Source organism: Aplysia californica, unplaced genomic scaffold, assembly GCF_000002075.1.
Source record: "Aplysia californica isolate F4 #8 unplaced genomic scaffold, AplCal3.0 scaffold00344, whole genome shotgun sequence".
In the NCBI taxonomy this organism is placed as follows: Eukaryota; Metazoa; Mollusca; class Gastropoda; order Aplysiida; family Aplysiidae; genus Aplysia; species Aplysia californica.
This window is the reverse complement of record NW_004797614.1, coordinates 584803-592716: the sequence shown is the minus strand read 5'-3', so window position 1 is coordinate 592716 and position 7914 is coordinate 584803. Positions and strand designations below refer to the sequence as shown.

Below are 7914 nucleotides of genomic sequence, written 5' to 3'. Positions count from 1 at the left end.
AAACCCCAAACAAACAAACAAACAAACGAAAACCTGCACCCCTTACCCCTTTCCCCTCAAATCCCCCTTTACTTTCAACGTTTTTTATGTAATAATGCAATATTCCTTAATTGGGGAAATATAATTAGTTGGAGCCGTTACGTTTGCGTCAGAAGCTCCCGCCTCCGGATGGCTTGGCCTGGCCTGGCCCCCAGTGAGCAGTGAGTAGCCGCCTGCCCGTTTCTATCGGATTACTCTTGTCATTGCATCCAGCGAGATGCCAATCATAAACGTGAGGAGTCGTGGTGAAACCAGCCGCTCGTCACAATGATGGTGTTTTGGGGGGTTTTTTGGGGTGGTGTTTCTATTTTTTGTAAACACCTCATATGTCCATTTAAAAAAGGATTTCTGAGAGAATTTTACAGGAAAAAAATAGATTAAAGGTACTAAAAAATTGTTGATATTCAGTTTCCAAGAACTCTCTAACTAAGGAAGTCATCAAAATTTATGGCTATTTTTTCGCTGATTTACCTCCGACACCTTGCCACCCCTATCTCCTTCAAATCTCAAATATCTCAAGTTCTATTCAATAAAAATATTGATTTTCTTTTTCATCGAAAGCAAGACAAAGAAATAAGCTTTAAGATGATACTATTTACTCCACATTCTTCAAAGGATTGACGAACGCCTGATTTTACCGCATTTTGACACAGATGTCTTTAGGGTTAATGTTTAGCAACGGATAGGTGCGTTCCCACACCATGTAAATAGGCTTATATATATATTTATTATTTAATATGTTTTCAATACATGTCATTTCTGTTGCGCAAATTCCCGCTCAACAGCTTGCTCTATGCGCTCTACAATCTATTTTATTACCCGAAAAGACCTGTCTGCATTCTAAAACAACAATTTAATCTTCCTGGGAATCATACAGTGCAATCTGCCATTTATGTTTTATTAGGCGCTAAAACACTTGCATACTGACAAGATCTTTAGCTGTCTGCATAAATTATTATTTGAAACTCCTCTTGAAAAGGGTGAAAGATAAAGATAGCTTCTTGCTAATGCCGTAGCTTACAGGGCTCACGTTAGATATAACACTTTTTGTTGCTGATAACAGGTGTCTGTAGTGTAGCAGTAGGCACTTTCCCGTTGCTCACAGATGACAGGAGTTCGATTCCCGAGTGGGGAGAAACTGTTATCGAATACTTCGCTTGGTCTTTCTGCTCTGATATTGTATCACTCACAGCCCAATTTGGCCGAGATCACCCAGACGTGCGTGTGTGCGTTAGTGTGTGTGTGTGTGTGTGTGTGTGTGTGTGTGTGTGTGTGTGTGTGTGTGTGTGTGTATAAGCGCGCGCGCGCGTGTGTGTGTGTGTGTGTGTGTGAGTGTGTGTATGTGTATGTGTAACTCCTCGATCTTTTGGCCTGTGCTGTTATAGTTAATTCAGGAAAGTGGCCTTTAAAGTCACTCACATAATTCTTTTTTTTTTCATGGTAGGCTGCTTGCAGGTCAAACAAGTCTCATGTTGTCTGTGGGGGGCTGTAAACATTGTAAAGTGTGTACTTCCTATCAATGTGCCATATTATAGTGGCCTTCTGGATATCTGTCGTTTTGGCACATGAGAAGTGCACGACATCTCCCTGAACATCGTTTCGCAGGTAAGTGACTACACCGCAGCATCCTGTGTATGTGCAGGCGTAACTGGTGTATCCTGTGAGGTTCAGGTCCGTACCTTTGTGTAGGGTTTCTTGAAGGAGGGCAACATGAATCTGCCTGTCCTTCAGGACTTTGAGGAGTTCTGTTTTGTTGTTCCTCAAACCAAATATTATGTTGAGTTGCAAGAGGTTGAGGGAACTCTTCTTCTTGTTGGTTATGTAATTGGCTCCCTTCTCACGCCGAGAGTCTTTCCTTGCTGGTTTAGAACTGTTTCTGTGAATATCACCAGTAGCTGACTAGTCGCTCAGAGCAGCCCGGTGATTGTGTTGCCAGGCGCGGACCTTGTTTAACGAGGCGACGTCTGATCTCGAATGTAGTTTCTTTCTTTGTGTCATGGCATTGAGGACTGGGGTGTCTGTGGACTGCCTGATCACCCTGAGAAGAGGCCATTCTTGTTGAGGATAAGCGGGTACAAGGGTTTTCATGAGACTGGATGACCTAACAGCCCTGTGACCGTGTAGTTCCGGTAGGGTTCAAGTAGCCCACTCCCCACCATCAAAGGCTACTGGCTATAGTTGTCTACTCTTGCATGAGGCCAAATGGGAAAGCCATTGGATCGTCACGTCCTGGGTAGTTGTGCCTTTACTAAGAGGCCCACGGCAAGTCAGGCATGTTTGTCTACGTTTAAGAGATATAACTTTTTCCCCATCCCACGCAGCAAACCATTGTACTAAAAGCTCAATGTCTTGAGATTTATTCTACGTTAAAATTGTTAATTTTTGTGCCTTAGTTTTTGTTCTAGACAAGAGTTTGTAGAGTACCCAATTTGTCCTATTTTAGTTTCAAACTTATGAATGAACTATTGTTTATTTTAAAACGGCACGACAGATCTCTCAAAAATCAGTGTTAAACTGACTACGAATATCATGTCTTTTACCATGAGAAACCAACCTTAAATCTGGGAAAGTAGTAGTAATAGTCAAGTAAAAAGAGAAGAAAGATGCACATCTGCTTTTTTAAACTAAAGACACTCAGCCTTAGCTCTTGTTTTACCATTAAACAATAGAAAGTTACTCTGTGTTTGTTCAAGAATCATGCTGTGTCTGTTGCAGCTGCATACAACTAAATAAGAAATACTATGCGATTTAAAAAAACAACAACACAAAACTGGGTAAATACGGGGGTAGAGATAAACTTCTTGTATGGAATAAAAGTAACGACAGATAACACATTCATTCTTAGTTTTTGTGTCGGAAATATGCGCGGACATTTATGAAGGTAAAGAAATCAGATCATTGTCAGTTATTGCAAATTGTCATAGAAACGAAAATAAAAGCTGGAAAAGTCTGGTGCTTGTTCAGTGTCACTGGAATGCTAGAAATCATTCTTACGAGAGTGGTTCAATAAGTCTTTGGTCTGGGTATGCAGGAACCATGGCAGAGTAATGAAATTTCTCCAGTCTTTAGACAATATCTTTGGAAAGCACTATGCAAATTTTCGGGAAAATCTGAAAATAATAAGGCACTAGTCAGCATGTTCAATGAAACCATGCACAAAAATGTTTGGCTTTTCTTTGCTGAAGCTGTGCCATTGAGCCTGTTGAAGACCGTTCAGTTATCAAGTTGTTACACTTGCAGGGAAAATCCCCTTCGGACATTTTTCAGGAAATGATCCAAGTTTATGGTGACAAATGTCCTCGTTATAATATTGAGACATACTGGGTAAGAAAATTCAAATCTGGATTCATGTCAGTGATGGAAGAAGATCGTGAACGGTGCCCATCCTTTGTGGAAACTGAAGAGAATGTATCCATAGTGAAGAAACTGGTTTTACAAGACGGACGTTTAACTGTTAAACAGCTCTCAAGTGAAACGGGAATCAGTGTAGGGTCAATTGAAACGATTCTCCAAGACCATCTTAACATGAATAGGGCGTCTGTGCGGTGAGTACTCCGCCTTTTGACAAGTGAGAAAAATAAGCAGAGGGTTGAATCCTGCAAAACTCTCCTTCAAATTGAGTCAAATGAAACACATTTCTTTAAAAACATGGTGGCCATGGATGGAACATGGATTTATCATTTTGACTCAGAACGAAAAATGTCATCCATGCAATGGAAAACCCCTTCTTCCCCCTCACCAAAGAAGACAAAGGTAACACCGTCAAGTGGAAAGGTCATGCTGTCGTGTTTCAGGGATTGTGAAGGTACCATCATACCTGACTACCTGTTTAAAAAAACAGCCACAAGGGACTACTATTCGGGTTTGCTGATAAAATTACGGTCCGAATTGGTGAGAAAAAGGCGTGGAAAACTCTGTAATGGAGTCTTCCTATTGGATGACAACGCCCGTGCGCACAGGGCACAACAAACCGTCCAGACCGCAGAACAGTGCGGCTTGGAAATCCTGCCACACTCAGCTTATTCACTAGACCTAGCCCCTTCAGACTTTTTTCTGTTTCCTTATCTTTACAAAATCACTGAAAGGACGCCGTTTCCGTGACAACGAGGACGACATTGAAGCTGTGCAAGACTGGTCAGGGGTCCATTTTAGGTCACTTTTTTCTCAAGGAGTTTTGAAGGTCAAAGAGATGTGACAGAAATGCGTTACTCTGAAGGGCGACTATGTCGAGAAATGAAAGTATGTGAGCCAAGTTACAAAACTGTATCTTTATTCCTTCATGTTTAAATCAAAGACTTCTTGAACCCCTTATAACCTACTTACAAAAAGTCATCCATGTTATTCAGTCAACTTGCAAAACCTAGACTTAGTGTTTTAACTTGAAAAGTGGAGTGTAACAAAATATACTGTTCGTGTATTTCATTGTAACTGTATTCTGGCACTAAAATCGATTTGTACTTTTTCATAGAAAAGCTTCAGGGTAATTTTTATAAACTTTCGAGAAAATATGCAAATATTCACGATTATGTTGGACACATAAAGTTGTATTTGGAGGAATTACTTCATAGCGAATTGTGTTCCAGATGGATAAAGTTGCAAAATTACAGCTTACTATTATATGCCCAGATACTATATTTTCTTAGTATCTTCACCAATTTTATGTCGTACATGTACCAAAAGCTCGACAGTTTTTTTCCTGCCTTTTTTAAATAGATTTTTGTTTCATTCACACTAAGACTTGGGGAAAAAAAAATTATGATTTAGCTTTGCCGACTTCAGCACGTCTAACTAAATAACTGGACAAGTTACAATGCCCGTTCGTTTTTTGTTTGTTTGTTTTGTTTTGTCTCAATAGAAGAGATACGTGCTTTGGGTGCATTAAATGATAATTACCATAAATACAAGGATGCACCTGCTAAATGTAAACGTTGAAAAGTACCAAAAATCAAATCAGCCTAGACAGGGCGGGGACAGGGAGCTGACCCCCGTGACCCCGACGTAATTAGGCGATCGGCGGGGAACCCCCCGCTGCAACTAAAATCCCACTGCCGGTGCGCCGTGTTAGTCATTTCTCAATATTTAAATGAGACCCATCACCAGTCCTTGATCCCCAGAAATAATTCGAACAAAATGCCTTTCCCAAGGACACAATGTTGAACCCCTGACAGAATTCGAACCCTCGACCGGTAGCGAGTTTGAGAGCCTAACCACTAGGCCACTGGCGTAAACTTAGATTCTGAACTCTGCACCCTGCCCCCTGAGATATTACGCTACCTCAGAATTACAAGGTTCTATCTGCTCAGTGCCTCGTTTTGAGAAATTAGACGTAAAAAATTTTGAGCTTCACAACCTGTAAATCTTTTAAAAAACAATTCTTTGAATATTTTGACTACGTCTCCGAATAATCTAACGATTTTGACAGAGTAGCAGATACAGCATTTGGTTTCTGACCGTATGGTCTTCGTAACTCTAAACGACCAAAAATATCAGATAGAACTTTGTAATTCTTTGGAAGCGTTAGATAATATGTGAGGCAACGTAGTGGAATCAGGCTCTCGTCAAAATAATCAAAGAGAAGAAACTTGCATTTTTCCCCAGGTTTCAGATTTTTTCAACAGATTTTTGTTTTTGGGCTCAGCACCTTTTAAAGCTATGAAAGAACTCATTTCTGTGTGGATTTTACTGAAAAACGTTGATTAGAGGCACAAAAGATGTAAATTTTCAGTTACCACGGACTCTTAAGATAAGGAAATAATTAATCTTTGGTGGTCTTTTTCTCCCTAGTGTTACCTCTGAAATCAGGTGATCCCCACCTGCTGCATTCTCAAATATCTCGACTATTATTTAAGATAAACGGATAACTTTTTCATCCAAATAAAGATTAAGTGAACAAGCTTTAAGACGATACCAATAACTCTAAGTGACCCAAAAATGATGAGAGCCTGATTCCACCACGCTGCCTCACATAATTGATTATGTACTGCAACAACAATGTGTCACGCCGCGATGGAGTCAGGCACTCGTCAGTTTTGAGGCCTATTAAGTTATTGATCTTATCTTAAAGCTTCCTCTTTCGTCTTACTTTTGATAAATGAAATACTCATCTATTTAGAATAAAATGGAGACATTTACGACTGAAAGAGGTGGGGGTCACCTTGTGTCGCAGGTAAAATTAATGAGAAAATGGCCGCCAAAGTTTGGTGACTTTCAAATATTAAGTGTCCTTGACAACTGCAAATGTATGTGTTGTGCCTTTGAACAATGTTTGTCAGTGTTAAAAGATCCTCACGGAACCTGAACATTACAAATAGAGTTCAAAATATTAAAAAAAAAAAATTTTAATTTAAAAAACTGACACAAAAATTACCGAAGGACCAGAAAAAAATGCTGATTTCCTTGATTTCATTATTTTGACGAGCGCTTGATTTCACCACAATGTAACAAAATTTGTAGCCAACAATGTATTGAGCAGAACAGGGTGGAAGCCAAGAAGTAGAGCTGTTCCCTGGTAGCAAACCCGCTTGTTCTCTCAAGCCCCTAGTTCAACCCAAACTAGAGACTAGAGAAATTTCGCTCACAGTGTCACTGCACGGCGTAGCGTTGGAGTCTACTCGATTAATCGAGGGCTTGCGAGCAGCGGACGGCCGTCAAGTCTCAAATCTCGCTTGCAGCACAGCAAGTCCCATGATTTTGCTTTGTGTCCCATCGTCTTGCTTTGTGCCCAGTGACTTGCTCGCAGCCCGGCAAGTCTCTCGGCTCCCATGATTTGCTATGGCTCCCATGACCAGCTCGCAACCTGGCAAGCCACTTGGCTCACTTGCTGAAGCAGCGAGCAGCAAGACCGTGGAGGAAGGGAGAGGTTGAGCTTGTATTGGTGCAAGAAATAGAGAGCCAGAGCTATTTTTAACTTTCCGCCGTTGATCAGCTGAGAGAGTGGATAAGTGAGAGGAAGCGTAGTATTGTAGTAACAGAGACCTAGGTTTCTGAAAGTAATCAGTAGATTTAGATTACCTTAGAATGGAAAACTCCAGGGGTCGTTGTGATTGGCTTTTGTATCGTACGTGTGTAGCCTATTTTGTAGATGTTTAACACTCACAATGACATAATACAGAACATTTAGGAGACGGGCTAGGCCTACTTCAACTCAAAGTCAGGACAACCTGGGCTGAGAGGCAACAACGCCACAGCAGAAAGACGGAGGTTCTCAGTAAATATTTCTCCCCTTACGGGAGCGAACTGAGGTCTGTCTTTTGTGTGCGACGACGAAGCACTTGGCTCTTGCACACTAAAAACAAAACAGCCTTTGCATCGTTAGAATAGCCGATCCATTATTAATCTTAAAGTGCATTGAATAGAGCTTTTTTATCTTTTACAACCCGACTATGGAAAAAAAATAATCTTGCACTCTTGGTGCAAGCTTCTCAACGCAAACAACCAGAATCTTCTGTAATTTGTACTGAGCCCACAGCCACGAGAGTTCGCGACGTCATGACATAGTACAGCAGGACTGTCCGCAAGTTACAACTTACCGGAAGTTCCCCCCGGAAGCGAGTGGGAGGCAAAGCAAAGCATAAGCCTGCTCGCAAGCCTCTAGCGCAAGCCATCCGCCGCTCACAAGCCTTCAATTAATCGAGCAGACTCCAGCTCTATCAATAAGATGTTGTAGATTATAAGTGTGCACTCTACTTAACCGTTGTCTCAGCTGGTAGCTCGGGAGACCCAGGTTTATGGACGCTTCGGTTAGCAAATTACATGTTTCATAAAATCTCAGTCGGGTGCTTGAAATGATTTGAGACATAATCTTTACAACTCCGGGATTCAACCTTATTGACATCAGCAAGAGCAGGGGTTTGGGGGGTGGGGGGTAGGGGGTCA

General features: G+C 41.2%; 1 protein-coding gene across 1 annotated transcript in view; it reads right to left on the bottom strand.

Annotated features, from left to right (window-relative positions):
• The window catches only part of LOC101845480, an 18920-nt gene that overhangs the window by 2946 nt on the left and 8060 nt on the right, over positions 1–7914 (bottom strand). The gene's annotated exons all lie outside the window — the stretch shown is intronic.